Raw genomic sequence first — 23,817 nt, 5'->3', positions numbered from 1 at the left:
GGTTGCATGATTGCACTGTTGCGTTTCTATTACTGATTCTGTCACTTTATTGGGCTTAGGCCCACATGTATTTTGTTCTTGATTCTGATACTATATTGGGCTAAGGCCCACATTATTACTTATCGGGCTAAGGCCCACATTGTTTTGTTACTGAAAAGGGCTTAGGCCCAGACTGTTACTACTTATATTACTGACTGAATGATAAGGGATTACACACTGAGTTTTTGTAAACTCACCCCGTTTTAAACCTTTCAGGTAATCCCCAGCGTTAGACGGCTCGAAGCTGCGAGGGACTCGGAGAAGGCCACACAACTGCACATGTTTTATTCTATTTTGCTCATTTACTAAAGCACTTTGATTTTGATTTGGGTTGTAATAAATCCTCTATAATTTCTGGATCTTAAATTTGGGATTTGATGTGATTGTGATTTATATATGCTAGAAGTAGAACACGGTTTTCCAAAACAATGACTATTTTCTAACACTAAGTTTTTGCACCTCAATTTTTAAATATCATGTTTTCGTAAATCATTTGCTTTAAATTAAGCTTTTGCAACAATAAGGTTTTGAAGGTAATACATTTTTAATAAACCTCGATTGAAAATAAACAAACGCAAACTGAGGATTTATACAAGTTTTAAATGGCAAGAAGTTTGAAATTTTCAAGAAGGGTTTTTTAATGAAAACATGGTTTTCGAAAAACACTTCAATGTGACACGCCAGATTTGGGTCTAACTTCTAGGCCAAGTTTGGGGTGTTACATGGTGTTTAGGGGTTGTATAAGAGGTGTATTAATTAATTTTTATATTGATTTAATTTAATTTATGTTCGTTTTAAAGTTTATTGAAAAACAACAAGATTCGCTAGTGTGCTGCGAAAGAGCGTAAATAAGGTGTGGGTCCAAACTCAAAAACTAGCGGTATATTAAGTCTGCATTTATACCTAGTCAGTGCACCACACCTGGAGTACCGAGGGGATTGGTGATTTTATCGTATTATATGATATTGATGAATTTATCGCATTATATGTTATTTGGTAGATTTTTTGCCTTTATGTTATACGGTGGTTTCTACCACATAGAGCTTTGCTCAAATACGTTCGAGTTTGGCACATGGGTTCTAGGGAACACGTGGTGTGTAACGAATGGATGAATGGGTAAGAACCTTTTTGTATTGCATCATGCTCATGACATATAAAAATGTTATTGATTTTTATATGTATTGTATTGAATGGTATCGAAATTAATGATTGTTACTCGAATGAATGATGACCGATGCTTCATACATTTTTGACATCAATTTGATATTCGCTATATAATGATATGAAATTCCAATGATGGTTATGTGTTCTTCTGTTATTGCTAACATGTTTCACTGTATTTGATATTTATGTCTGTTTAAATAATTGTTCGACTCACACTGAGCTTTCATAAGCTCACCCCCATAGTGTTTAACTTTTCAGGTAAACCTCGAAACTAGGATTAGACCTGGATATGGAGAATCACCTTGGGCCTCAGACTATTTTTAGTAAGCATTATTAATAAGTCTCTATTAGTTTTGGTTTGTAATTTTTAATTATTTCTGGTCTGTGGCTTGGTAACTTTTCATTTGGGGAATTTTGTATGCATGGATTACTTAAGCATAAAAACTGAAAAACGCATGATATCTGGCTTAAGTAAAATTTGACATTGGTCCATAAATTCCATTGCATTACAAAGAAACTATTTTTGCAAAAAAAAAAATCGATAAGGCAACAAGGTTTCCAAAATAATTTGAAAATTGGTTTTTTTTCACTACATTAGTTTAACATCGAGTTTTTACAAAGAAGAGCGACAAGCAAACGATTTTCCTAAAACAACACTATCAACAACAAAATGATTCTTAAGTACAGTTGACCTATAAATGAATGTATTCAACTAACACAAATGTACAATTACGATTTTTCTCTAAAATGAGTTTATTGAAGGTCCTCAAAAGTAACGTAAGTCAACTTAGCCATTTCGCTGGCTAATGTATCCTACTCAATCTAGCTATAATGTCTATGTCAAGTTTGGGAGGTTATAGATTCCTTCAATTCACACATCGTAACTATGTGAGTTAAAGTGATATCCAAGTGATTTTTTAGACTATTGACAATGGGCTTTGAAATTATTTATCATCAGAATATAAAAGTAATTTATATATTTTTTAATTTAATTGGTTTTTATCCATTTTAAGGGAGTGAAGAACTTGGCTAATTATTCTTCTAAATTTATTATTTAAATATTTGAAATATGAGTTTTCTAAAAATAGTAAAAAAATTAAAAGTAGCTTTTATTACTTTTTTGATAATAAAGTGGTAGGTACCTAACATGCATAGCAAAATAATTAAATGTTGTTGATTTATTTGGAAGTCTTAGCTAGGATTTTGCTATTTTTTGTTGTAATAATTGGATGGTAAATGTGCATACCTATACATAGATTTAGCTTATTTCTTGTACATGGTATTTGGGCAAAACTTTGGATTTGTCAAATTTAAATTATTTCGAGTTGTATCATTCAGATTTTACACTAGAGCTACTTAATTTATTTTTTTTATTTTTAAAATATAATTTAATAAAATTTGAATAATTTAAATTACTTGAATAAATGTAATTAAGGTTTTACTAAAATATAGAGAATACTTGATAAATAATGTTTTAAAATAAATAGCTATAGTGTAATTTTAATTTTACTATACTTATATTTCATCAGATGATTCATGCTAGTCCGTATATTACAAATGTTATGATAAAGACTCTCCTATCACATTCGACAAATTGTATTGTGTGGCGTTGCTCTGTATCACCAACTATATCCTTAGTAGCCTTTTCGATCCAATCACCTCGTGGTAGGGGCCCTCACAACCTTACCACTTAACCTATGAAACAAAGTTGTATTGGTTGGGGCCTATAGTCAGCTTGTCACATCCCAAAAATTTGGTGTTAGTTAAATTGGGTTTGTGAACCGAGAGAGAGTGGTCATGCCCTATTTTTAGGATTATCTGTGCGTTTTTAGGAAATAAATAATTTATTAGTTTGTCGGTTAATAGTTAGTGAAACTATCATTGAAACCCATGTTCAAATCCCTTCCTCGTACCATTTTTATTATTTTACAAATTTTGTTTTAAACCCTAATATGTGACACGCCTTGTTTTTAAAATTAATATTGTAAGTTTATGTCAAGGATGAGTAATTGACTTAGCGGTTAAGAGAAAACAAGGAGAAGGTGCAATTCTCGTAAAAACTTGAGTTTTATTCCCTTCTCTTGCAAATTGTCAAATTTTGCTATTTGTTCTCCCTCTTATTTTTTGGCGCCTATGCTAAATTGGATAGCTCTAATGAAAAATCTAAATGATACAACTCAAAATAAATTAAATTTGACACATCCAAAGTTTTTCCTAAATACCATGTACGAGAATTAACCTAAATCTATATATAGATATCCAAATTTACCATCCAATTATTACAACAAAAAATAGCAAAAACCTAGGTAAGACTTCCATAAAAATCAACAACATTAAATTATTTTCCTATGCATGTTAGATACCTACCACTTTATTGTTAACAAAAATACAATAAAAGCTACCAACCACTTTTGGATTTTTTATTCTTTCAAGTCAACTCATATTTCTAATATTTAAATAATGAATTTAAACTAATAGTTAGCCAAGTTCTTCACTATCCTAAAATGGATAAAAACCAACTAAACTAAAAATATATATAAATTGATTTTATATTCTTATGATAAATAATTTCAGAGTCCATTTCCAATAGTCCAAAAAATCACTTGGATTTCACTTTAACTCAAATAGTTACGACAAGTGAATTAAAGGAATCTGAGATGGAGTCAAAGGCAACCATCTCTGCATGCTTGAAAAATGACAATCCTCCAAGTGATTCTTCATCACAATCTTCATTTTCTTCTTTAATTTTTGTTTACCTTGTATGTGGGGTGTGCTTCGTATTCTTCTCCCAATTAAACTCTTTTACCTTTTCCCATTTAAACTCTGTTTATTCTAGTGATATTTTAGTATAATTAGAACTTTGTTTAACCTATTTAAAGGTGTCTTGCATCCCTGTTTCAAGATGTTGTTGGACAATACACACGTTACTAAAACAAAATAAATAAATATTTATATAAATGGAACAATTTATAATTAAATTGTGAAATATGAAAGTCAAAGAAAAAAATAGTAATAAAAAGTTGAATGAAAAAAGAATAGAGATTTTACGAAACGTTGAGGCCTGTGAAACACAGTTTTCTTAAGACAGATTCGGTCGCTCTTACGGTACTTGGAGAAACGTTGGTCAAATGTCTCCCAGGATACAACAACAACAATGATCAAAGTAGTAGAACCACTACAACAATCAATCAAATGAATGTTGCCTTTTTTTATCACCAGAACGTTTGAAAATACGAAGAGGAAAATGAAGAGTTTTGAAAGTAAAAGAGTTTCAGTGTGAGAGAGTATGAGTGTGTGTAAATTTCTACAGAATACACAGCCTTTTATAAGAATTTAGGAAGATGGAAAATTTGGAAATAACCATAAAATCTATCATTAAGGAGTGAAAAAATCAATTTGATTTAAAAAAGTTGAATCAAAATGAGTGGAACCAGATACTGTCCACATATAAGTAGATTATGTCTGCTAAGGAAAATAAATTCATATTGGTTTAAAATATCCACAAGCCCATCTGGGCCAGACCGATCCAGACATTTCGCGTCGCACGTCATGCGGGTACGCCTCGACCCCATCCGGTTTAGACCTGCACCCCTTGCGTGCGAGGCAGGATTACAATGTAACACCCCTTACCCATGTTCCTTGCCGAAACAGAGTATGAGGTATTACTAGAACTCAAACACTTAAATTTTTTTTTTTGTAAAAATTTCGACAGCATTTCTGCTTATTTTTACATAAAACCCCCTGCAGATTTCCAAAGACAATTTCAACCAACTTCAATATTTCCAACCAATTACAGTTATATATATTCAGACATAATTTATCCATTAATAAACTCCAACATATTTAACCGAATAGTACTATATATATACATATTTATACCACATTACATAAAGTCATCTATACATGCCATTTTTCAAAAGTATTGGTTGCAAAATACCCAAAAGATGATGATAATAGTGAGGATAATGTCCTGACTCCGTCCAATTCCCGAGCTGATTAAAATCACTATAAAACAAAAGAAAAATAAAGAGGAGTAAGCTTATAGCTTAGAAAGTATGTATGTAATCGATAAATAAATTTCTAGAATAATATCATATACAATAAAATTTCTATCACACATAAATCTATCATTTATTCAATTTCCAGCAAACTGTTTTTCTGCGTCACAGTCGCTAAATTATTTTTATCCGGAGCTACAGAACTCGAAATTAAGATAAAAAAATTTTCCCTAAAACTAGACTCATATACCTTTCCATCATAAAATTTTCAAAATTTTTGGTTCAGCAAATTAGTACAGTTTATTCTTTAAACCTTCCCCTATTTTACTGCCTGACAGTTCTGACTTCTGCATACTTAAATTTATTTAAATCTTTGTAAAAAATTCAAACAATGTTCTCATTTCTTTTTCTTAAAAATAGACTCATTAAGGAATTCAAGAATGTAAATTTCAAGCCATAATTATTTTTGTACAATATTTTGTGATTTTCCAAATTTGGAACAGGGGATTTCGAAATCAATCCAACCCTATCTCAATAAAATTTAAATATCCCCAAATATACAACTCCTTTGCTTACTCTGTTTCTTCCATATGAAAATATACTCATTCAGCTTCAATTTCATTTATTATTCAGTCTAACTCATTTTCTCTAATTTTTGGTGATTTTTTAAACTAACATCACCATCACTGTCCAAATCTGTTCTATTCCAACATTCCTTATTCACATAGCACTATAACCATTTATTTATAACACAACGCAAACGTCATCACTTCAATCAATTTTCACAACTTATCACATTCCGATCACATACTCATATTTCATCATTAAGACGGTATAAAAAACATAAAATTCAGAGCTTTTCACATAGTACTACTCATATTATTTTTATCATTCGATACACGTAGTAGCCTTCACATAGTACTACACACGTGATCAGTTTTACAGTTCACGTAGTAGCCTTCACATAGTACTACACACGTGATCAAGTTTTACGGCTCACGTAGTAGCCTTCACATAGTACTACATACGTGACCAAAGCTTTTCGGTATCCATAGTAGCCTTCACTTAGTACCACACATGTAACCATAGTTTACCGATACACGTAGTAGCTTTCACACAGTACTACACACGTGCTCAAAACTTCTCGGTACACATAGTAGCCTTCACTTAGTACTACACATGTGACCATTATTTATCGATACACGTAGAAGCCTTCACACAGTACTACACACGTGTTCATCGATATCCTTACTCATTTTTTACTATTACGACAGTTTCACAAAGATTCTTACTTTCCAAATATATTTACAATTTGTCCAAAACACATTATAATATCGATCCTTTCATGTATATTGTCATTAAATATAACAAAAATAATTATAACAATGTATTAATTACATACAGCTTACCTCGATATAAAATGTAAAGATTTTGCAATTTAATCCTCAATCTTCCCTTTTCCCCGATTAAGGTTGATTTCTCGTCTTTCTTGATTATGGATCTTGGAAGCCTGAAAACCCTAAATATGGCTCCTCCTCATAAGTCATATCTGGTCGAACTTCAATCTTTGTAGGAGAAACTATATGTGAAGGATCTGAACGATAGCATCGCAACTTCGATATGTGAAATACATTATGTATTCTTTCCAACTCTGCTGGCAAGGCTAACCGATAAGCTACGGGTGCAATCCTTTCAATAACTTCATACGGTCCAATAAAACATGGACTCAATTTGCCTTTACGGCTAAATCTCAAAATCTTCTTCCACGAAGATACTTTTAATAACACTTTATAACCCACTTGAAACTCAACTTCCTTTCTCTTTAAATCCGCATACAACTTTTGTCGATCTGAAGCAGCCTTTAACCAGTCACGAATTACTTTCACCTTTTCTTCAGTTTCTTTCACCAAATCAACTCTGTGAATCTGATTCTCACTGAACTCAGTCCAATACAAAGGTGTTCTACACTTACTCCATATAATGCTTCATACAGTGCCATTCTTATCCTCGACTAATAACTATTGTTGTAAGAAAATTCAACCAATGGTATATATTTCTCCCAACTGCCTTCAAATTCTAGAATACAGCACCGGAGCATGTCTTCAAGAACTTGAATCACTCTTTCAGATTGTTCGCCGGTTTGCGGATGGAATGCAGTACTAAAGTTCAATTTTGTACCCAGGGCCTCTTGCAACTTTATCCAAAACCTCGAAGTAAACCTCGGATCTGTATCCGATATAATGGACTTAGGCACCCCGTGCAATCTCACAATTTCAGCAACATATAGCTCCGCTAACCTATCAAGTGAGAAATCTATGTGTACCGGTATAAAATGAGCCGACTATTTCAATCTATCAACGATCACCCAAATAGCATCCTTCTTCCTTGGAGTCAAATGTAATCCTGTCACAAAATCCATCGTGATGCTGTCCCATTTCCACTCTGGAATCATTACCGGTTGGAGTAAACTCGATGGTACTTGATGCTCAGCTTTCACTTGTTGGCAAATTAAACACTTTGATATAAATTCAGAGATATCCTTTTTCATGCCCGGCCACCAATACAATTTCTTCAAATCATTATACATTTTCACGCTACCTGGGTGAACTGACAAATCACCACTGTGTGCCTCACATAAAATGGTCTGAATTAACTCATCATTTCTTGGTATACATACCCTATCCCGGAACATCAGACAATCGTCCGATCTAATTCGAAAATCAGAGTCAACACCTGCTTCGCACTGAGCCTTCCTGGCTTGCAATTTACTGTCATTCTTTTGAGCTTCCCGAATTTGCTGAAGAAATAACGGTCTAGCCCTCAATTCAGCCAAAATTGAACCATCATCAGATAAAGTTAATCTCGTATTCATAGCTCTCAAAGCAAATAAAGATTTTCTGCTCAAGGCATCAGCAACCACATTAGCTTTTCCGGGATGATCATCAATCACTAGCTCATAATCTTTTATTAGCTCAAGCCATCTTCGTTGTCGCAAATTCAAGTCTTTTTGATTCATTAAATACTTCAAGCTCTTATGATCTGTGAAGATTCGGCACTTCTCACCATACAAGTAATGTCGCCAAATTTTTAAAGAAAAAACAATGGCAGCCAACTCTAAATCATGCGTTGGATAATTCTTCTCATGCGGTTTCAGCTGTCTCGAAGCATAAGCTATTACTTTGCCCCCTTGCATTAACACACATCCAAGACCATTCAATGATGCATCATTGTAAACTACAAACTCCTTCCCTAACTCCGGTTGTACCAACGCTGGTGCCTCAGTCAATAAAGCCTTCAATTTCTCAAAACTTTGTTGACATTTATCGGTCTATTCAAACTTGACATTCTTTTGCAATAACTTGGTCATAGGAGAAGCAATCATCGAGAATCCCTTGACAAAGCGTCTGTAATACCCGGCTAAGCCCAGAAAGCTTCTAACTTCGGATACATTCTTTGGTGGTTCCCAATCAACAATTGCTAAAACTTTATTTGGATCAACCCGAATACCGTCACTTGAAACTATATGTCCCAGGAATCCAACTTCACGAAGCCAAAACTCACTTTTGCTAAATTTAGGACACAATTTGTTCTCCCTCAGAATCTGCAACACAGTTCTCAAATGTTTTGCATGCTCGGATTCATCCCGAGAATAAATAAAAATATCATCTATGAACATCACCACAAACTTATCCAGATACGGTCAGAAAATTAGATTCATCAAATCCATAAAAATAGCCGGAGCATTAGTTAAACCAAAAGGCATTACCAAAAATCTGTAGTGTCCGTACCTCGTTCTGAAAGCAGTCTTTGGTTCATCTGACTCCCTAACTCTCAACTGATAATAACCGGATCTTAAATCAATTTTTGAAAACATTGTCGCTCCTTTTAGTTGGTCAAACAAATCATCAATTCTCGGCAAGGGATACTTGTTCTTTACAGTCACTTTGTTGAGCTGACGGTAATCAATACAAAGTCTCATAGAACCATCTTTCTTCTTCACAAATAATAAAGGAGCACCCTAAGGAGAAAAACTCGGTCTCACAAATCCTTTATCTGTCAATTCTTGCAACTGAGCCTTTAATCCTTTCAATTCAGTCGGAGCCATCCGATATGGAGCAATAGAAATCGGTGCAGTACCAGGTAATAAATCGATAGCAAACTCAACTTCTCTAATTAGAGGTAACCCAGGCAATTCCTCTAGAAATACATCTGGAAATTCAGAGACTACCGGCACTGATTCAAGCTTCGACCCAGTTATAGCAGTATTCAACACATAAGCAAGATAAGCTTCATATCCTTTTCTCATATACTTCTGAGCAGACATATGCGAAATCACCCTAGGTAGTTTATTCGACTCCTCCGCTTCAACCTGAAAAGTTTCACCATTTCCACATTTCAATTCAAGGATTTTCTGTCTACAGTTTACCTTGGCATCATGCAAAATCAACCAATCCATCCCCAAGATAACATCGAACTCATCAAATGGTAAGAGCATCAGATTAGCCGGGAAACAATAACCTTGAATCGTCAAAGGACAATTCTTGCAAACCTTATCAAGTAAAACATATTTGCCTAAAGGGTTTCATACTTTTACCACAAATTCAGTGTTTTCAACAGGAAATTTTTTATTAGATACTAAATTCACACATACATATGAATGATTAGACCCAGGGTCAATCAAAGCAACAACATCAATATCATAAAGAGAAAATGTACCAGTAATCACATCGAGAGATGATGCATCCTCACGAGCACGTATGGCAGGTGTTCGAGGTTCTAATTTTGAAGTTGTACCCTTCATTCCACTTTTACCACTATCTCTAGTTCCGGTGTTTCTTGACGGTCTACCTCTGCTGGCAGTATCACTCAATCTAACATTCTGAAATTTTTCTTCTTCAATTTTCTCAGGGCAATCTTTAATATAATGTTGTCGAGAACCACACTTGAAACAAGCCCGGCTAATTAACCAGCATTGACCAGGATGTTGTCTTCCACAATGCTGACACTCCGGTCTACTAGGCTTCATACTACCCACACTTGATACCGATGTAGCTTGAGCTTTGGAACCCAAATACAATTTTCCCCGGTTTCGACGTGGATATCTAGTTGAAGCAGTCACTCTAGGATTCATCTCTTTAGACTTCTTTGACTGAGTTTGAAATGGTTTACTCATAGGCCGCTTTCTTGTATCTCGAGCCTCCATCGCAGCTTTTCTCTTTTCTTTATTCAATTCTTTAGCCTTACAAGCTCGATCAACCAATACTACAAATTCCTTCAGTTCCAACATCCCAACAAATATTCTAATGTCTTCATTTAAACCATCTTCAAACCTTTTACACATAGCAGCTTCGGTGGGTACACATTCTTGAGCATATTTACTCAATCTAACAAACTCTCTTTCATACTCAGCCACAGACATTCGACCTTGCTTCAACTCGAGAAATTCCTTGCGTTTTTGATCGATGAACCGTTGGCATATGTATTTTTTTCTGAATTCATCCTGGAAGAATTTTCACGTAACCCTTTCTTTCGGAACCACAGATACCAATGTTTTCCACCAACGATACGCTGAATCTTTTAACAAAGATATTGCACACTTTAAACATTCTTCGGGAGTACAAGACAATTCATCAAATACCCGAATGGAATTTTCAAGCCAAAACTCTGCCTTCTGTGGGTCATCATCTATATTAGCTCTGAAATCTTCAGGTCCATGCTTTCAGATTTTGTCAACGGGAGGGCTACTTGATCTTACCAAGTCAACATTTTGTGGAGTTGCGGGAACCGGTTGAGGAATAGGAGGGGGTGGAGGGGGTTGAACATTCGGATTTGCACGAATAAATTCTGTATACCAATTACTCATCATTCGAAGGAAAGCTTCCCGAGTCTCATCCTGACTATGTGTCTCATGTCTACTTTCTTCATGTGCGGTCCCTTGTGCGGGAGCCGGCGCGTTACTTTCAACATCATCTGCCACACTTCGGTCAGAATCTATTTACTATATAAAACAAAATTTTCAATTGTCAGAAATCATCTCACTATCACAATATTTAAATGGCATGTATAGATAGACTTTTACACACATTATACTAATCTGAGAACTGGCTAAACCATAGCTCTGATAGCACTGAAATGTAACACCCCTTACCCATGTTCCTTACCGAAACAGAGTATGAGGTATTACTAGAACTCAAACATATAAATTTTTTTTGTAAAAATTTCAGCAGCATTTCTGCTTATTTTTACATAAAACCCGTGCAGATTTCCAAAGACAATTTCAACCAACTTCAATATTTCCAACCAATTACAGTTATATATATTCAGACATAATTTATCCATTAATAAACTCCAACATATTTAACCGAACAATACTATATATATACATATTTATACCACATTACATAAAGTCATCTATACATGCCATTTTTCAAAAGTATTGGTTGCAAAATACCCAAAAGATGATGATAATAGTGAGGATGATGTCCTGACTCCGTCCAATTCCCGAGCTGATTAATATCACTATAAAACAAAAGAAAAATAAGGAGGAGTAAGCTTATAGCTTAGAAAGTATGTATGTAATCGATAAATAAATTTCTAGAATAATATCATATATAATAAAATTTCTATCACACATAAATCTATCATTTATTCAATTTCCAGCAAACTGTTTTTCTGCATCACAGTTGCTAAATTATTTTTATCCGGAGCTATGGAACTCCAAATTAAGATCCAAAAATTTTCCCTAAAACTAGACTTGTATACCTTTCCACCATAAAATTTTCATAATTTTTGGTTCATAAAATTAGTACAGTTTATTCTTTAAACCTTCCCCTGTTTCACTGCCTGACAGTTCTGACCTCTCCATACTTAAATTTACTTAACTCTTTGTAAAAAATTCAAACAATGTTCTCATTTCTTTCTCTTAAAAATAGACTCATTAAGGAATTCAAGAATGTAAATTTCAAGCCATAATTATTTTTGTACAATATTTTGTGATTTTCCAAATTTGGAACAGGGGATTTCGAAATCAATCCAACCCTGTCTCAATAAAATTTAAATATCCCCAAATATACAACTCCTTTGCTTACTCTGTTTCTTCCACATGAAAATAAACTAATTCAGCTTCAATTTCATTTATTATTCAGTCGCTAACTCATTTTCTCTAATTTTTGGTGATTTTTCAAACTAACATCACCGTCACTATCCAAATCTGTTCTATTCCAACATTCCTTATTCACATAGCACTATAACCATTTATTTTATAACACAACGCAAACTTCATCACTTCAATCACTTTTCACAACTTATCACATTCCGATCACATACTCATATTTCATCATCATGACGGTATAAAAAATAATATTTGGAGCTTTACACACAGTACTACTCATATTATTTTTATCATTCAATAGACGTAGTAGCCTTGACATAGTACTACACACATTATCAGTTTTACAGTTCACGTAGTAGCCTTCACATAGTACTACACATGTGATCAAGTTTTACGGCTCACGTAGTAGCCTTCACATAGTACTACATACGTGACCAAAGCTTTCCGGTATCCATAGTAGCCTTCACTTAGTACCACACATGTAACCATAGTTTACCGATACACGTAGTAGCTTTCACACAGTACTACACACGTGCTCAAAACTTCTCGGTACACATAGTAGCCTTCACTTAGTACTACACATGTGACCATTATTTATCGATACACGTAGTAGCCTTCACACAGTACTACACACGTGTTCATCGATATCCTTACTCATTTTTTACTATTACGACAATTTCACAAAGATTCTTACTATCCAAATATATTTACAATTTGTCCAAACTCATTATAATATCGATCCTTTCACGTATATTGTCATGAAATATAAAAAAATAATTATAACAATGTATTAATTACATACAACTTACCTCGATACAAAATGTAAAGATTTTGCAACTTAATCCTCAATCTTCTCTTTTCCCCGATTAAGGTTGATTTCTCGTTTTTCTTGATTATGGATCTTGGAAGCTTGAAAACCCTAAATATGGCTTCCCCTTGCTGATTTCGTTCACTATGGAGAATATGATGATTTTTGTCATCTTTTTCCCTTTTTATTCTTTTTATTACCAAATGACCAAAATACCCCCATTTAAAAAAAATCTATTTCACCCATTTCTTTGGTCTATTTTTGTCCATCGATTAAATAATATTCTAATTACCACATAAGGACCCCCAATTTATAATTTTATAACAATTAGACACTTCTAACATGTAAAACTCAACTTTTACACTCTTTACAATTTAATCCTTTTGACTAAATTGAGTGCCCAAACGTTGAAATTTTCGAACGAAATTGTTATGAAATTTTTTTGTGGAATTGTAGACCTTAAAAATATAATAATAACCATATTTTCCCTTATCAGATTTGTTGTTCCGAAACCACTGTTCTGACTAGGCCCAAAATCGGGTTGTTACATACAAGCTTAGTTATTCAATTACCCTTCAAGAGAGTTCACATATATAAACACATCTCACACTTGATATTTAACCAATGTTGGATCTAAGCCTTTACTTTTCCTTAACAATATTTCCAAGTACCTTACATTCAGCATCAATTTCTCATTCATCACTCAACCATTTTGAGCATATGATATACCGTTGTAAAGGTATCATGGAGTAGAATAAGAAACCATACTTATATGATTCAACTCTCCACCTTTACCTATTTAAAATATGCCTCAAATTTTCCATAAATTGTAATTTTTCCAACAATCCCTATAAAATATGCCGTAGAGCGGCTCGAGCTAAGTCCTCGTTGTTAGGTAGCATGCCGAATTTGGATACAAGTGAGACACTGATTTCACCTGCTACAGAGACTGGGTCTCATGATCACATGGTCAGGGACAACGCCTTGTCCCAGGTTATGCTAAGGATATTAGAGAGGGCCGCTGAGCCCAACACTAGATTTGGGGGTCGAGGGTCGGTTACAGAACGACTCTGGTCCAATGAGGTTGAGCTATTCAGGGGTGTCACTGGAGTCACCCCTAGCATGGTCGAGTACTGGATGGAGGCCATAGAAAGAATCATGGAGATCTGGACTTTACCCTTGAACAGAAATTGAAAGGGGTTGTTTCCTTGCTTTGTGATGAAGCATACCAATGGTGGCAACCGTTAAGGAGGGCACTCAGCCCGAACGACTGACTTGGGATTTCTATAAGTCTACTTTTCAAGGTAAATATGTAGGGGCAAGCTACACTGACGCTAGAAGATGTGAGTTTCTGGATCTCACGCAAGGGGATCGTTCAGTGGCCGAGTATGAGGTCGAGTTTCTGAGATTGAGCCGCTATGCATGAGGCATGGTGGCAACTGAATATGAGTGTTGTGTCCGCTTCAAGGATGGACTCAAGGACAGTTTGAGAGTTCTGATAGCTCCACAGAGGGAGCGTCACTTTTCAGCATTGGTAGTGAAGGCAAAGATCATCGAGGAGGTGAAGGGTGCTGAGCGCCAAAACCGATATAAGGAGAGAGGCAAGAATAAGAGGGATTCAGAGCCCTTGAGTTCTACGTTGAGGCCTAAGAATCTCAAGGTTTTGCAATGGAAAGAGGTTCTGAGGTTCAGTCGTAAGGGCAAGCTGAGCCCTCGGTTTATTAGACCTTACCGCATTCTGAAACGTGTGGGACCTATCGCTTATCAATTGGAGTTACCTTCGAAGTTAGACCGCATTCATGATGTTTTTCGCATCTCGATGTTGAGGCGCTATCGCTCTGATCCCACGTATGTTGTTTCTATTGAGGATTTTGAGGTTAGGCCAGACTTGACCTTCAAGGATGAGCCGATTCAGATTCTGGAGCGTGATGTAATGGTCCTTCAAAAAAATTCTATTCCCTTAGTAAAGGTTTTGTCGCATAACCATAGCACTGAGGAGGCCACGTTGGAGCCTGAGGATGCGATACGTCAACAATATCCTCATCTGTTCTGATCAAGTAAAATTTTAAGGACGAAATTTCCTTTTAAGGGGGTAGAATTGTAACGCCCCAAAATTTCTAATTTCGTTATTGTGAAAATATGACACAAATATCTGTCAGCTTTAGTGGTTATGTGTTCTAGGTGTGTTTGGGAGGTCCCAAGTTCAAGCCTTCGCTTGGGCAAATTTTGACATTTTGAATGAATTAGGTCTTACTCTTGTTCAGTAGGCTTTTATTTGATTGTTGGGTAAATTACATCAGAATGGGCATGCTGTTCTAATGGTTAAATGGTGTGTTATTATGGTGGAGGTCTTGTGTTCGAATCCCTATGCTGGCAAGGGTATTTTTTTTACTCAGATTTCGGGATAGAGTTATGTAATAGGGGGATTCTAAGTAGTGGATGTGTAGTGGGAATTAGGGGAGAAGATTAAAGCATTTTGGGGGTTATCGAGATTTTATTTTATATTTTTTCCATAATCAAATTTTGACTCTCTTTTCCAAAAAAATTATGTAGTCTATTCTTCTCCCTTTCCTCTTGCTGATATTCTCTGAGTTTTCCATCTTTCTCTTCTTTTTCTTTTTCTTGATTTTTCCCTAATCCATTTATTTTCCTTCGTTTTCACACGCAGTTAGTGCTCGCTAAGTTTCGGTAAGTGTTTCTCTTTGTTTTTGTCATAAATCTCTTTACGACTGAAGTGGTAATATTTTTTCTCTGCGATTTGGGTGTAGGGGGAGGCTTGAACTGGTTAATTTAGTGTTCTCGTCTTAACAATAGTTAAACAGAGGGTTATCGTTGGTGGTAAGTTGGGTTTCTGTTCATTCTTGTTTGTCAATTCGCTTGTAAATTCATTAAATTTATGTTGAGTATCTTGATTATAGGCTTTGGAGTTCTCGGAGACTATTTTAGCATCAAACAAAACCAGGTGTGTACCCGAAACGCAAAAATAAAAAGGGATTCAACGAAAAGCTGAAATTGCTTGTTGTTTGGATAGTAGCAGTAGGCTAATTTTGAAAATTTTCCATAAATTTTGGAAATCTAATTAGAGGATGAACAAAAGATGGAATTAAAGCTGATTGAGTCTAGTTTCTTATAGAAGAAACGGTGTAAGTAATGGAATTGTAAATCGTGAGATATAATAAACTTTGTGAGACAATGTCAGAATGAATTCGGGTTCCCCTGTTCTGACTTTGGAAAATTATCAAAAAAATGGAGAAAAACAGTTAGGGGTTAAAATTTACATGTTTAAAGTATCAATGAGTCTATTTTCAATAGAAACAAATGGAAACTTCGTCCAAATTTTGTACTAAGAGATAATTAATTTTTAGCAAACAATGGGCGAAGCTGTCAGACAACAGAACAAGGGTAAGTTTGAAGATTTTACAGTACCTATTTTTCTGAATTAAATATAAGCTAACTAACTGTAACAATTTTAACTCGATAATCTTGTTTTCAAATCCCATTCCTTGTGACATCGCCAGATTCAGCCATAACGTCTAGGCTGGGTTTGGGGTGTTACAATTCCATATCAGGGCACTTCCTTGGAACTTTCTTGTTGCAATTGGAGCATTTTCCTTGAAATTTTTTCTTCTTCGAAACACCACCTTTGGGTCCCATTTTAGACCCATTCTGTGGTTGTTTTCCCTTTTTGAAGTCTTTCTTGAGTTCTATGATGTTTACCCTAGCGACATTGTCATTTGTTGTTTTATTGAGCCTTTTTTTCGTGCCTTTATTGTCTTCTTCTATCCAAAGTCTGACAATTAGGTCTTCCACTGACATTTCCTTTCTTTTGTGCTTTAGGTAATTCTTGAAGTCATTCCAAGAATAAGGCAACTTCTCAATAATGGCCGCCACTTGGAAGGATTCACTTATTATCATCCCTTCAGCAACAAATCAGTGAATGATCAGTTGAAGTTCCTGCACTTGATTTACAACTAATTTAGAATCAACCATTACAAAATTCAAGAATTTAGCAACTAAGAACTTTTTAGTTCCAACATCTTTGGCTTTATATTTATGGTCCAATAATGTCCATAATTCCTTAGATGTTTTCTTAGGATTATACACTTCGTACAGTGCATCTGACAATCCATTCAGGATGTAGTTTCGGCGTAGGAAATCAGAATGTTTCAAGCTTCAACAATAGTGAAAGCAATAACTTCATCTACCTCACCTTCTTTAACAGTAGGAGGGTCATCTTTCAAAATTTTGGCCAAGTTCAACATGGTCAAATAAAACAAAATTTTCTGTTGTCAGGTCTTGAAATTTTGTCCCGAGAATTTTACAAGTTTCTTCTTGTGGCTTACAGCAACCGCCACTAACAATATTGAGTTTTGGATCCAAGATTACATTGGAACGAAAGCTTTAGTTTGCGAATTGATTAAATTAGTGGGAGTCTCCATTTTTCTATTACAAAACAAAACTAGAATTAGAAAACTTATCAACTTTTGTTAGACGGTAGGAATCTAATAAAACCCGAAACAAAAGTTTATACGGTCTAATAAAAAACACAATAAAATAATGCACTAGGTAGATAACCCTAAAAGAGAGGTGGTGCACTCAGCACGCTTAAATACCATGTCTTTTAAAGAACCAATCCTAAACATGAATTCTCATATTGTCTTTTTAATTCAACGTTGATAAATTTCTTTTAATTCAATTTAAATCCACTGTTAAGGCCACCATAAATAGAAAATTTTCCCTTTGATTTGTTAAACAGCAGAATAAAAATTCTGAAACGAAATAAAAACCAATTTTGTTAAACAGCAGGATTAAATGTCGAAACAAAATTATATCAAAATAAAATCTATTAAACCGTAGGAATAACTCCCGAAATAGATTTTATTTAATTAATTCTAATTTGGAAACAAAATAAAATCTTGTTAAACAGCGAGAATAAATCCCGAAACATATTTTATTTAATTTAATTTCTCATTTTTGAAAACAAAACAAAATCAAATAAATCTTACTAAACGGCGGGAACAAATTTCGAAATAGATTTTATTTAATTTAATTTCTCATTTTTGGCAACAAAACCAAAATGTAATAAATCTGTTGAATGGCGGGAATCAATCCCGAAACAGGTTTTATTTTACTCATTTTTGGAAATAAAGCAAAATTTGAAATAAATTCGTTGAACAGCGGGAATCAATCCCGGAATGGATTTTATTTTACTCATTTTTGGAAATAAAATCAAATTTGGAATAAAATTGTTGAACTGCAAGTATCAATCTCGAAAAGGATTTTATTTTATTCATTTTTGGAAATAAAATAAAATTTGGAATAAAATCATTGAACAGCAGGAATCAATCCCGAAACAGATTTTATTTTACTCGTTTTCGGAAATAAAACCAAATTTGAAATAAAATCATTGAACGGCGGGAATCAATCTCGAAACAGATTTTATTTTACTTGTTTTTGGAAACAAATCAAAATTTTGGAAGAGAATCGTTGAACAGTGGGAGTCAACCCTGAAACAGATTTTATTTCTCTTTAATTTCTCGTTTGAAAATAAAACAAATTAATAGAATAAAATCCATTGAATGGCGAGAATAAAATCTGTTGAACGGATTTTAATTACCGTTAATTTCCTATTTGGAAATAAAATAAAAAATGGAATAAGATCCGTTGAACGGTGGGAATAAATCCCAAATCGGATTTTATTTACTTTTAATTTTGGAAACAAAATCGAAAAAAACCTATTAAAGAGCAGGAAAATCCCGAAATAGATTTTATTATGTTTAATATTCATTTGGAAATACAACAGAAATAAAGGAAAAAGAAATCTATTGAACAATGGGAAAAATCCCGAAACAGATTTATTTAATTTTAAAAAAAATTTGATTTTCAAAAGAAAAATTTCTTTTCGCCTTGGTGTCTTATTTGTCTTGGATTAGAAAATTGAAAAAATAATCAAAATCTATCTTAAGATTTTTTTGACAATATACACATTAGCGAAACAAAATAAATAAATACAAATAAATATTTATATAAATGGAAAATTTTATAATTAAATTGTGAAATATGAAAATCAAACAAAAAAACCATAATAAAAAGTTGTATTAAAGAAGAATAGAGATTTTACGAAATGTTGAGGCTTGTTGAATACAATTTTCTTAAGACAGATTCGGCCACTCATACGGTACTTGGAGAAACACTAGTCGAATGTCTCCCAGGAGACAACACCAGCAGTGAAGAAAGTAGTAGCACCTCTACAACGATCAATCGTACGAATGTTGTCTTTTTCTATCACCGAAACGTTTGAAATACGGAGAGGAGAAGGAAGAATTTTGAGAGTAAAAGAGTTTCAGTGTGAGAGAGTATGAGGGTGTGTTAATTTCTACAGAATACACAACCTTTTATAGGCATTTAGGAAGGTGGAAAATTTGGAAATAACCACAAAATCTGCCATTAAGGAGTTAAAAAAATCAATTTGATTTAAAAATTTGTATCAAATTGATTGGAATAAGATACTGTCCATATATAAGCAAATTATGCCTGCTGAGGAAAATAAATTCGTGTTGGGCTAAAATATTTGTAGGCCTGTTTGGGCCTGACTTTTCGCGTCACCCACATCATGCGAGTGCACCCCGACTCCGTCGAGTTTGGACCTACACCCCCTGCGTGCAAAGCAAGATTACAAACTTAGTTATTCAATTACCCTTCAAGAGAGTTCACATATATGAACACATCTCATACTTGGTATTTAACCACTGTGGGATCTAAGCCTTTACTTTTCCTCAATAATATTTCCAAGTAGCTTACTTTGAGCATCAATTTCTCATTCATCATTCAACCATTTTGAGCATATGATATACCGTTGTAAAGGTCTCATAGAGTAGAATAAGAAACCATAATTATATGATTCAAATCTCCACCTTTGCCTATTGAGAATATGCTTCGAAGTTTCCATAAAATGCAATTTTTCCAGCAGATGCCAATAAGAAAAAAGGCTTTTCTTTAGGGCGACAAGATGTAGCCGCATATGAGTTTTGGTGAGAGTTTCACTGTAATTACGTAGAGTATTTTATACCCCTTTTTGTGAGTTCCCTATGATTTTTTTTCGATTTGCTCTTTGGGATTTTGAGTTTTGTATTCAGGGTTTTTTGTAATGCACATTTGGTACATTTAGGTTTATTTTCTGTATATTTTACTCTCAATTGTTTACTCAGTTTTTGGAAAGTCAAAGCCTCCATTTCCCGTGGTTTTTCCCTCTTTGAAGGTTTTCCACCTAAAATATGTGTATTCATTCTTCTCCACTTTTATTCTCTAGTAGTTTAAACGAGTCAAACCCCAACAATCTAAACAGAAGTTTCTACAAGGTAAACAAAAATTAAAGTAGAAAATGAAAATTGAGATGAAGAATCACCTAGAGGATTGTCATTTTCCAAGCATGTAGAGATGGTGGGCCTTTGACTCCATGTCAGATTCCTTCAATTCACACATCGTAACTATTTGAGTTAAAGTGATATGCAAGTGATTTTTTAAAATATTGATAATGGACTCTCAAATTATTTATCATCAGAATATAAGAGAAATTTATATATTTTTAATTTAGTTGGTTTTTTATCCATTTTAAAGAAGTAAAGAACTTGGCTAATTTTTATTCTAAATTTATTATTTAAATATTGGAAATATGAGTTGTCTTAAAAGAGTAAAAAAATCAAAAAAATGATAGGTTTAATAATAACAGTAGAGTATATAATGAGAAAGATCATCTTTAGCGCCCAAGATCACTAAAATTCTCAACATAAGTGATTGGAACATCTATCAAGGCAGCTTCATCAATGATTGCAACATTTATCAGGGCAGCTTCATCATTGATTGGAACAACTATCGAGGCAGCTTCATCATTTTGTTCGACTCCAATGTTGGCTTCTGCTTTTGAGCTCACCATTTTTTTCATTTTTCTCTTTCTTCTACACCTACCTACTAAATGAAGAAAAAACCATGTTGAATAACTCTAAAAAAGTACTAGATATAGATATGTGTTTTAGTTCAGAATCATATTATTGAGTGGTTGAATACACAATAGATATGGGTATTTCATGAAAATTAAAAAGTTGGAGTTAGGGCTAGAATATGCTTAAAAAGTGAGTAGAAAGAGAAAGATACCCTTTGGTGCAGTTGAAGCTGAAGCTATAAGATTGGACATGTGCATGTTCTCAAAATTTGTTCTCTTCATAGTTGAAGCCTCTAGCTCTTCATTCTGTTCTCCAGTTTCTCCATAAGTCAATAACTGTAAAAGTTGAAAACCAATATAACGATGATTGGGGAAGAAACTCTTAAATCACAAAAGAATCGTTACAAAAGAAAAGTTAAAAAAATCATGTAAAGAAATATGAGAAATGAACTTGTTTAGGGTTTAAAAAAATGGCATGACTACTAGCAAAGGTGCTGGTGATTCACTCTGTTCATTGCTCTCTTTTTTCTTCTTTCCACGCACGGGGAGAATGCCATTTGTTTCATACCTTTTTACCTCAAGCAGTAATAGAAGAGTAATATTACACTCTTTATAGCGATATTTCTGTAATAATGAGATATTATCAAACATCAATGATAAATGAGATATATATATTTGCCTATATATGAGAATAGATCATAAGAGTTGTAAAAGTCATTTAAAGATAATTACTTTATCAATCCTCCCATTTTTGCGTGGACTTTCAATAACCATGTAAGAAAATGGTAGTTAATAGAGCTATTTGCTTATGTTTCTAAGGTGCGTGGATGCTTACCTTGTTGCATCTTCTCTTCGAAGTAGGAGCTTGAGCTTTAGGAGGTAGCGTAGAGACAAGGGTTGCCTCTATTATATAACCAGTTGTTTATGTGACTACCAGTTTCAAACCACTTAGTAAATTCTGTCAAGACAATAACTTTGTTCTACTATATATTAAAAAACTAAAAATAGTTTATATAAAACACACACACGTGATAAATAATTAACCTTTTGAAAGGAAAGAAGTGCAAAATGAATATGACAATCTACCTAAAAAACCCTTAAGGGTATATAAACCAGACATAACATATGTGGAAAGAGTTTAATAGTAAAAACCTTATGTTTAACAATTTTCATAAAATATTTTTAAACTTAAACTGCCATCCAAAAATAAAATTGTAACTGTTCATTTACTTCAAAAAATGTTTTTTTTTGGAAAACTAAAATCGTTTTCACTATCTATATGAAATAAATTTTACTATTTTTTATTTTTAAAAAATTATGAGTTGATATAGAAAATTTTAGTGTTAAACTTAAGGGATCCCTTTTTCTCTCACTCTTATTTATTTTATTGGGGCATTTCTAATTTAATTTATTCAAAATGCTTTCAGGTGGTGCAACCTAGCTAAAAAAAAGATCTAAAAGAGGCTTTTTTCTTGGTAATGTTGGTAGGAGGAAGATTGGTGGAGTTGAATAGAAATCTATATACTCTTATTTGGATTGCTGCTGCATGACTCAAGTTCTCATTCTTCCTCTTTCTGTTTTAGTTTTGATCTCATGGACTTAATTCATGGGAGTTTATATGAAACATATTGATGTAGCTTAACCATAATCACAATATATTGTATTGAATAGGTACATATATTTTAGTTGGAGAAAGTTTTATTTCTATTCTTAAATGCAACTTCAATTAAGCTAGGTTTTGTTCAACTGTATTAAGGTTATGTGGACCTAACCAAAGAAGAAATTTATTCTTATCTCTTTTTTAATTGAAATATTAATTATTATAAAATGAATACAATAAAACAACACTCACTAAATCTTAGCATGACAAGATAGAAATAGCTTATTTCTAAAGAATAAGAGGTAGCTCCAAATTAAACAAAATACAAAAAAAAAAATGAGAAAAAAAAAACCCTACCCTAAGAGCAGGAAGTCTTGATTGGAAAACTGAAACAGTTTAAAGCTAGGCATAGTCAAATTTACAACCTTAAAGAAAACTTGTATTTCCTAAAATAAACTTTTGGCTTTATGGGTGCAAGTTATTTGTGGGATTTACAAGGTTCAACAACAAACAGAGTTTTGGAGAAAGAATAACACATATTATGAAGATGAACGGAAAATGGACTTAAGTAGCGATTATTTATGACTGTAAGGAGACTGAAAACTCATGTGTTGTTCATAAATTTGATATGGAGGATATGCAAGTCAACAAGGTTAATGATGGTTGTTGGAAAATTGGAAAGGTTCTTGGTGGGGATTACGAAAGGGTTTTATAAAGTTGAAATTGTTAAGGAGAATTGAGCCTTTGACATTAATGTCAAGAAAATGTCAAGGAGGTAGTTCCTGATGGAATTTGAAGGAATGGTTCGTTAAGATAGATTATTTGTCTTGTTTCACCTTTCTCAAGCATAGAACTACATGGGTAGCGATTTGTGGTATTCCTTTAGAAGCTTGGAACTACAAAACATTCCAGAACATTACTCGAGCGTAGGGTGATCTTCTGTCAATGGAAAGTAACTCTCTCAAATTTTAGGATTTAAGGAAAACAACAATGTTCATCACTGGAAACCAACTTAAGAAGATTGGTAATAGGATTCATCTTAATTGCGGCGAGATGCAATACCTAGTTAGAGTTGCAAAGTTAGCTGAAGGGAATAATTTCTACTTTGGGTGTAAAGGTTACTGCATCAATCTATATATATAATAGCTAGGTGGAGGG

Source organism: Gossypium hirsutum, chromosome D13, assembly GCF_007990345.1.
Source record: "Gossypium hirsutum isolate 1008001.06 chromosome D13, Gossypium_hirsutum_v2.1, whole genome shotgun sequence".
NCBI classification, from domain to species: domain Eukaryota; kingdom Viridiplantae; phylum Streptophyta; class Magnoliopsida; order Malvales; family Malvaceae; genus Gossypium; species Gossypium hirsutum.
The sequence above is the reverse complement of the archived record's forward strand: the minus strand, read 5'-3'. Positions refer to the sequence as shown.